This window comes from Myotis myotis, unplaced genomic scaffold (assembly GCF_014108235.1).
Source record: "Myotis myotis isolate mMyoMyo1 unplaced genomic scaffold, mMyoMyo1.p scaffold_m19_p_53, whole genome shotgun sequence".
Classification (NCBI taxonomy): Eukaryota; Metazoa; Chordata; class Mammalia; order Chiroptera; family Vespertilionidae; genus Myotis; species Myotis myotis.
The window spans coordinates 468345-477695 of record NW_023416361.1 but is presented as its reverse complement, the minus strand read 5'-3'; positions in this window follow the sequence as shown (position 1 = coordinate 477695).

The window sequence follows — 9351 nt, the reverse complement described above, 5'->3', positions numbered from 1 at the left end:
GGGCTGAGCCTGGGGCTGCACTAGGAGGCTCTGCTAGTCCTTGGAGCTCATGCACCTTCATCCCAAGTCTGGGGGATGGGTCTGAGCCTTGGGAGTAGCTGACACAGAGTAGATGCTCAGAGAACATTGGTGGATGGATGGATGGATGGGTGAGTGGATGGATGAATGGATAGGTGGATAGATAGATGGATGGGTAGGTGGATGCATGCATGGATGGATGGATGGATGGATGGATGGATGGATGGATGGATGGATAAGTGGATGGATGGATGGATGGATGGATGGATGGATGGATGGATGGATGGATGGATTGATGGATGCATGAATGGATGGGTGAGTAGATGGATGAATGGATGGATGGATGGATGGATGGATGGATGGATGGATGGATGGATGAGTTGGTGGATGGATGGATGGATGGATGGATGGATGGATGGATGGATGGATGGATGAATGGGTGGGTGGATGGATGGATGGATGGATGGATGGATGGATGGGTGTATGGATGAATAAATGAGTGGATAGATAGATGGATGGGTAGGTGGATGCATAGATGGATGAATGGATGGGTACGTGGATGATGGATGGATGAGTTGGTGGATGGATGGATGGATGGATAGATGGATAGATGCATGGATGAATGGATGAGTGAGTGTGTGGGTGGATGTATGGATGCATGCATGGATGGATGGATGAATGGATGGGTGGGTGGATGGATGGATGGAAGAAAGAAAAGTTAGATGAATCTGAGTGGGGAAATAGATGGGTAATATATGTGAAGAATGATGGGTGGGCAAAAAAAATGGATGGATGGATGAATACATAGTTTGCAAATTGGATAAAATAACTGAGAAAAAAGGAAGGAAAAAGACAGGAATAGAGAGAGAAAGGAAGATAGGTGGGAAGGAGAGAGTTATGAGAAGGGAAGAGAAAGGATGGATGAAGATGAATAGGTAGAAGGCGGTGGGTGTGCTGATAACAGTTTAGCAGCTGGCTCTTCCAGGGTGAAAAAGTGCTGGTTTGTAGTGAGCCCATTTCTCCTACCATGACCAATCTCCAGCTACCAATGCAAGATGTGTGGGGAAGAGATGCACCCGATTGGCTCTCCTGAGCTATTGGGAGCCAGCGCCAGCCTATCACAGAAGAGTGGTGGGAAACCAAGGTAGATTGATAGATTGTAGGAGGGAGACAAAACATATGGATTCTGGAGGATGCCACCCTCAGTTGTCCTGAGCAAGGAACCCAGGTTCAAGTGACTTCAAGGCCGTGAAAATCAAGGCTGATTTATGTCTTCCACAGGCGTTCCCTCTGACCCAGGCCATCGGTGAAGGCTCCTTCCGCTGGACCCCTGTCTGTCCCGCTCTGAGGCATTCAGCTCAGACCGCTCAGTACTGTTGTGATTCACTCATGGACACAGATTTCTTGAGCATCTTACTATGTGCCAGGCCCTAACCAGGGGCTGGTCACACGGCATGAATGAGTTGGAGAGCTCACACTCCCATGGGAAAACAAACCAGGGAGTCAATGATTTGAGTTTGGAGTAAACAGTGAAGGAGGCATTCTGCGAGGGGCTGTGCTGCAGAGAGGAGGAGGAGGAGGAGCCGGAGACGTGCTAAGAGGCCTCCCGCCAGGCTGGGTGGGGGCTCACTCCCCAGCACAGACGAGTCCCCCAGCCAGACAGAGGGGACCTGGGTTCAACGCAGCAGATCTGTATTTGGTTGAATGCCGGTTGATCCTCCTGGGCAGGGCCCCTGACCCCTTCCTCCCTTGGGGGACCCGAGCCTTCCAAATGCCTGGTGGGAGGTAGGGGCTCCTGGGGACCCCAAGGCCTGAAGAGACCTTCTCAGAGGAAGCCCGGCTCTTCCAGGACTGACGGAGCCCTCACACCCACCCGCCTGTGGCCGGCCACGTCGAAGAGCAAGGATTCTGTCTGCTCAGATGTGAGGGCTGAGCTGGCACTGAGCGCCAACCGCGGGAAGGCGATGGCTGAGAGCTGCCCCAGGCCCTTCACTCAGCCCCGCCCGGGTGCCATCCAGGGCCCAACTACACTCAGTCCATCCCCTGGGCCTGCCCCTCCAACCCAAATCCAGTGGCACTGGCTCCACAAGCAGACAATCCCTGACGATGGCAGAGACTGTGCCACACGCCAACTGGCAGGAAGGACCCAAGGCCACCTACCCATGTGCTGAGGGCTGGGAGCAGAGGACCTCTTCCATTTTTAAAAATATTTTTATTGGTTCCAGAGAGAAAGGGCGAGGGAGGGAGATAAGCATCCATGATGAGAGAGTCACGGGTCAGCTGCCTCCTGCACACCCCACATTGGGGATCGAGCCCGAAGCCGGGCATGTGCCCTGACTGGGAATCCAACTGTGACCTGCTGGTTCATAGGTCGATGCTCAACCACTGAGCCAGGCCAGTGGGGCTTGTGTGATGTAACATGTGGGGTCTGCTTTCATGTGGACTGGTGCAACTCTCCCATGCACTAAGCTGAAAGAGCCGTGCAAAGAAAAGAAAGAAAAGAGATCAGCGGGGAGTCCTCCCAGGTGAGGCCCAGACCCAGGCCTTCTCTGCACAGACGCACTCACTCACACTGGCCCTGAGCTCCGGGGAGGCAGCCTGCAGAGGTGCCAGGGACCCCGCAGAGAAACAGAATCGTCCGGCTTCAGGGCCAGGGCTGCAGGCAGGACTGAAGGCTGCCTGGCACCATCCTCCCTTTGCTGAGCCCTCCTCCCACACAGTCCTCTCCCCCACAACCCTCCCCCACACAGCCCTCCCCCCCACAGTACCCCCCCACAGCCCTCCCCCACAGTCCCCCCCACAGTCCCCCCACAGCCCTCCCCCACAGCCCTCCCCCACAGCCCTCCCCCATACAGCCCTCCCCTACACAAGCCTCTCTCCCACAGCCCTCCCCCACACAGCCCTCCCCCACACAGCCCTCCCCCCACAGTCCCTCCCACACACAGCCCTCCCCCCCACAGCCCCCCATACACAGCCCTCCCCCCCACAGTCCCTCCCACACACAGGCCTCCCCCCACAGCCCTCCCCCCCACAGTCCTCCCCCCACAGCCCTCCCCCACACAGGCCTCCCCCCAAAGCCCTCCCCCACACAGCCCTCCCCCACACAGCCCCCCCCCCCAGCCTTCCCCAACACAGGCATGGGAGAGTTGCACCAGTCCACAGGGAGACCCAGATTTGGCACCAGGCAGGTGCCAAATCTGGGTCTCCCTGCAGGTTCCCTGAGACCGGCCGCACGCCATTCGCCTGCCTGGCCCGTTTTTCAGCCACTGTCCCACAGGCCTTGCCTGCACTGCGGTCTTTCCTAACATCTCGCCGTGGCCCACAAACACCAAACAGCGGCCTTGGCATGCCTCACCTCTGGCTAAGGGTCCCCACGCTGGGCACAAGTGGCAGCGTGGCCTCCCCCACAGGCACCCAGGCCCAGTCCGGCAGCGACAGCAGGCTCACCCTCCAGGCTCTTGTCTTCCGAGCTCCCCCAGACTTAGGCAGCAGCCCTCCTCCTGCCCTGTCACTGCCCCCTCCCCCCCGGCTTTTCCCAGCCACTGGCCTTGGTCTGAGCCAGAGCACCGCACGGAGCAAGGCAGCCTCCGAAAGGAGAGGGCATCGGGGCTGTGTCGTGTCCTGGGGGGTAACCCACCCAGGACCCTCAGGAGGGTGGGCAGCGAGGGCCTGGCCCTGTTGGCACTTCCCTGACACGGACCGAGGGCTCTGACCAGGACTCTGACCAGGACTCTGACCCAGGGCTCTGACCTGGACTCTGACCAGAGCTCTGACCAGGGCTCTGACCCAGGACTCTGACCAGGTCTCTGACCCAGGGCTCTGACCAGGACTCTGACCAGGGCTCTGACCAGGACTCTGACCAGGACTCCTACCCAGACTCTGACCAGACTCTGACCAGGACTCTGACCAGGGCTCTGACCAGGTCTCTGACAAGGGCTCTGACCAGGACTCTGACCAGGGCTCTGACCAGGACTCTGACCCGGGCTCTGACCAGGGCTCTGATCAGGGCTCTGACCAGGACTATGACCCGGGCTCTGACCCAGGGCTCTGACCAGGACTCTGACCAGGACTCCTACCCAGACTCTGACCAGACTCTGACCAGGACTCTGACCAGGGCTCTGACCAGGACTCTGACCAGGGCTCTGACCAGGGCTCTGACCAGGACTCTGACCAGGGCTCTGACCAGGGCTCTGACCAGGGCTCTGATCAGGGCTCTGACCCGGACTCTGACCAGGACTCTGACCAGGGCTCTGACCAGGGCTCTGATCAGGGCTCTGACCAGGACTCTGAGTCCAGGGCTCTGATCAGGGCTCTGACCAGGACTCTGACCAGGGCTCTGACCAGGACTCTGACCAGGACTCTGACCAGGGCTCTGATCAGGGCTCTGACCAGGACTCTGACTAAGGCTCTGACCCAGACTCTGACCAGGGCTCTGACCAGGGCTCTGACCCAGACTCTGACCAGGGCTCTGATCAGGGCTCAGACCAGGACTCTGACCAGGGCTCTGACCAGGTCTCTGACCAGGGCTCTGACCAGGGCTCTGACCCAGACTCTGACCAGGACTCTGACCAGGGCTCTGATCAGGGCTCAGACCAGGACTCTGACCAGGACTCTGACCAGGGCTCTGACCCAGGGCTCTGACCAGGGCTCTGACCAGGGCTCTGACCCGGACTCTGACCAGGGCTCTGACCAGGGCTCTGACCCAGGGCTCTGACCAGGGCTCTGACCAGGGCTCTGACCCAGACTCTGACCAGGGCTCTGACCAGGGCTCTAACCCAGGGCTCTGACCAGGGCTCTCTGACCAGGGCTCTGACCCAGGCTCTGACCAGGACTCTGACCAGGGCTCTGACCCAGACTCTGACCAGGGCTCTGACCAGGATTCTGACCAGGGCTCTGACCGAGGGCTCTGACCAGGGCTCTGACCAGAGCTCTGACCCAGACTCTGACCAGGGCTCTGATCAGGGCTCAGACCAGGACTCTGACCAGGGCTCTGACCAGGACTCTGACCAGGGCTCTGACCAGGGCTCTGACCCAGGACTCTGCCCAGGTCTCTGACCCAGGGCTCTGACCAGGACTCTGACCAGGGCTCTGACCAGGTCCCTGACAAGGGCTCTGACCAGGGCTCTGATCAGGGCTCTGACCAGGACTATGACCTGGGCTCTGACCAGGGCTCTGACCAGGACTCTGACCAGGACTCCTACCCAGACTCTGACCAGACTCTGACCAGGACTCTGACCAGGGCTCTGATCAGGGCTCAGACCAGGACTCTGACCAGGACTCTGACCAGGGCTCTGACCCAGGGCTCTGACCAGGGCTCTGACCAGGGCTCTGACCCGGACTCTGACCAGGGCTCTGACCAGGGCTCTGACCCAGGGCTCTGACCAGGGCTCTGACCAGGGCTCTGACCCAGACTCTGACCAGGGCTCTGACCAGGGCTCTAACCCAGGGCTCTGACCAGGGCTCTGACCAGGACTCTGACCAGGGCTCTGACCGAGGGCTCTGACCAGGGCTCTGACCAGAGCTCTGACCCAGACTCTGACCAGGGCTCTGATCAGGGTTCAGACCAGGACTCTGACCAGGGCTCTGACCAGGACTCTGACCAGGGCTCTGACCCAGACTCTGACCAGGGCTCTGACCAGGGCTCTGACCCAGACTCTGACCAGGGCTCTGACCAGGGCTCTAACCCAGGGCTCTGACCAGGGCTCTGACCAGGGCTCTGACCCAGACTCTGACCAGGGCTCTGACCAGGGCTCTAACCCAGGGCTCTGACCAGGGCTCTGACCAGGGCTCTAACCCAGGGCTCTGACCAGGGCTCTGACCAGGGCTCTGACCCAGGCTCTGACCAGGACTCTGACCAGGGCTCTGACCCAGACTCTGACCAGGGCTCTGACCAGGGCTCTGACCTGGGCTCTGACCCAGGGCTCTGACCAGGGCTCTGACCCAGGGCTCTCACCAGGGCTCTGACCAGGGCTCTGACCCAGACTCTGACCAGGGCTCTGACCAGAGCTCTGACCAGGACTCTGACCAGGGCTCTGACCGAGGCCCGGGCAGCTCCAGCCAGGGAGGGCCGACTCCTGCAGCCTGGGTCCAGCCGGGAGCCTCGGGGAGGCGTGTGCCCGCTAGGAGGCTCCCCCCAGGTGGGTGGCTTGCGGGTCCCTGTCGGGTGTGAGGCCAGCAGAGCCGCGGACGGAAAGGAGGCCCCACCTCTGTGGTTGGGCCCCATCGTCCGCTGTGAGGCCCTGAGAGTAAAAACTGAGTTTTCCTGGAGAAAGAAAAATCCGCCTCCAACAGCTCCCGCCCCTCCTGCCTGACCCCAGCCCCGCTGCCCAGCTCAGCGCCAGCATCGCATCCACCGCGTCCTGGGGACAAGCCATGCGAGTAAACACCCGTCCGCTGGGTCCGGGCTCGGTGACACCCGCCTGAGTCCCACGGCGTCCACAGCCGGGACTGGCTCTGGGGGCGGCGGGGCGACTGGAAGGGGGGAGAGTAGCAGCAGGGAGCTGGGCCCGGAGATGGGGCCCCGGGGACTCATTGGTGTGTGAATGGGGCAGCTGCCTCCTTACTCCACCCAGGTTCCTGCTACAAAGGAGCTGTCACAGCCCCTGCAGGAGCACCGAGGGGAGAGGGGGGAGCACCGAGGACAGAGGGGGGAGCACCGAGGAGAGAAGGGGGAGCACTGAGGGGAGGAGCACCGAGGGGAGAGGGGGAGCACCGAGGAGAGAAGGGGGAGCACTGAGGGGAGAGGGGGAGCACTGAGGGGAGAGGGAGAGCACTGAGGGGAGAGGGGGGAGCACTGAGGGGAGAGGGGGAGCACTGAGGGGAGAGGGGGAGCACTGAGGGGAGAGGGGGAGCACTGAGGGGAGAGGGGGAAGCACTGAGGGGAGAGGGGGAGCACAGAGGGGAGAGGGGGAGCACTGAGGGGAGAGGGGGAGCACTGAGGGGAGAGGGGGAGCACTGAGGGGAGAGGGGGGAGCACTGAGGGGAGAGGGGGAGCACTGAGGGGAGAGGCAGAAGAACTGAGGGGAGAAGTAGGCGAGTGGAGAAAACCTCTTGAGTCTTGGCTCCCAGGACCTGCTCCGGAGGGCTGCTTGCTGCGTCCCTTTAAGAGAGACAAACAGGGCTCTTCTCTGGGAGGAAGGGGTGCTGACGGGGAGCTGCGGGTTGTCCTCCCCTTGGGGCTGGGCTTTGCCCTGCACCTCAGGCCCCGGGTGCCTCCAGCGCTGAAGCCCCCTGGTTCCAGGGCTGCATCCCCACAGAGAAGGGCCGGACAGCACAGAGGCCGGGGATTGCCTGGCCTGCGGGGGGGTGGCTAGTGGCACCCTCAGTGCGGGCGGGGGTCTCCCTCCCCCCTCTCCAGGCAGCCAGGGGAGCCCGGCGGGAGCCACAGGCTCGCGTGGCCGCGCCGTCAGAGAGCGCGAGGCGGGCCAGGGCCGCCCGCCGTAGGCCGTGGACTACACACCCCGGGTGTCCTCTCTGCTGTTTGAATTCTAGAACCAATTTTCCCAGAATTATGAAGAATAGGAGGAAAGGGCCCGGCCAGCGGGGGTCGGTCGGAAAGGGACCGACCTAGGAACCAGGAGGTCACTTTTGAGTCCCGGTCGGTCACAGGCCCGGGTTGTGGGCTCGATCCCCAGTGGGGGGCACTCAGGAGGCAGCCGGTCAGTGATTCTCTCTCGTCATGGATGTTTGTATCTCTCTCTCCTTCTCCCTTCTTCTCCGGAATCTATTTTAAAGAATCGGAGGGAAGGGAAAGACACGGAGGGCAGGCGGACTGGTGGTGGGCGGCCCAGCAGGCTCCACGGCCCCAGCTGCAGCGGAGGCCGCAGGGGGAGTGGGGGCGCTGAGGGGTCGGCGAGCTCGGGCCACGCGGAGTAGCTGGGTGCATTGTGAGAGCAGCTGGGTGCATTGTGAGAGCAGCTGGGTGCATTGTGAGAGCAGCTGGGTGCATTGTGAGAGCAGCTGGGTGCATTGTGAGAGCAGGTGGGTGCATTGTGAGAGCAGGTGGGTGCATTGTGAGAACAGCTGGGAGCATTGTGAGAGCAGGTGGGTGCATTGTGAGAGCAGGTGGGTGCATTGTGAGAGCAGCTGGGTGCATTGTGAGAGCAGGTGGGAGCATTGTGAGAGCAGGTGGGTGCATTGTGAGAGCAGCTGGGTGCATTGTGAGAGCAGGTGGGAGCATTGTGAGAGCAGCTGGGTGCATTGTGAGAGCAGGTGGGTGCATTGTGAGAGCAGCTGGGTGCATTGTGAGAGCAGCTGGGTGCATTGTGAGAGCAGGTGGGTGCATTGTGAGAGCAGCTGGGTGCATTGTGAGAGCAGGTGGGTGCATTGTGAGAGCAGCTGGGTGCATTGTGAGAGCAGCTGGGTGCATTGTGAGAGCAGGTGGGTGCATTGTGAGAGCAGGTGGGTGCATTGTGAGAACAGCTGGGAGCATTGTGAGAGCAGGTGGGTGCATTGTGAGAGCAGGTGGGTGCATTGTGAGAGCAGCTGGGTGCATTGTGAGAGCAGGTGGGAGCATTGTGAGAGCAGGTGGGTGCATTGTGAGAGCAGCTGGGTGCATTGTGAGAGCAGGTGGGAGCATTGTGAGAGCAGCTGGGTGCATTGTGAGAGCAGGTGGGTGCATTGTGAGAGCAGCTGGGTGCATTGTGAGAGCAGCTGGGTGCATTGTGAGAGCAGGTGGGTGCATTGTGAGAGCAGCTGGGTGCATTGTGAGAGCAGGTGGGTGCATTGTGAGAGCAGCTGGGTGCATTGTGAGAGCAGCTGGGTGCATTGTGAGAGCAGCTGGGTGCATTGTGAGAGCAGCTGGGTGCATTGTGAGAGCAGATGGGAGCATTGTGAGAGCAGCTGGGTGCATTGTGAGAGCAGCTGGGTGCATTGTGAGAGCAGGTGGGTGCATTGTGAGAGCAGGTGGGTGCATTGTGAGAGCAGGTGGGAGCATTGTGAGAGCAGCTGGGTGCATTGGGAGAGCAGCTGGGTGCATTGTGAGAGCAGCTGGGTGCATTGTGAGAGCAGCTGGGTGCATTGTGAGAGCAGCTGGGTGCATTGTGAGAGCAGGTGGGTGCATTGTGAGAGCAGGTGGGTGCATTGTGAGAGCAGGTGGGAGCATTGTGAGAGCAGCTGGGAGCATTGTGAGAGCAGCTGGGTGCATTGTGAGAGCAGGTGGGTGCATTGTGAGAGCAGGTGGGAGCATTGTGAGAGCAGCTGGGAGCATTGTGAGAGCAGCTGGGTGCATTGTGAGAGCAGGTGGGTGCATTGTGAGAGCAGCTGGGTGCATTGTGAGAGCAGGTGGGAGCATTGTGAGAGCAGGTGGGAGCATTGTGAGAGCAGCTGGGTGCA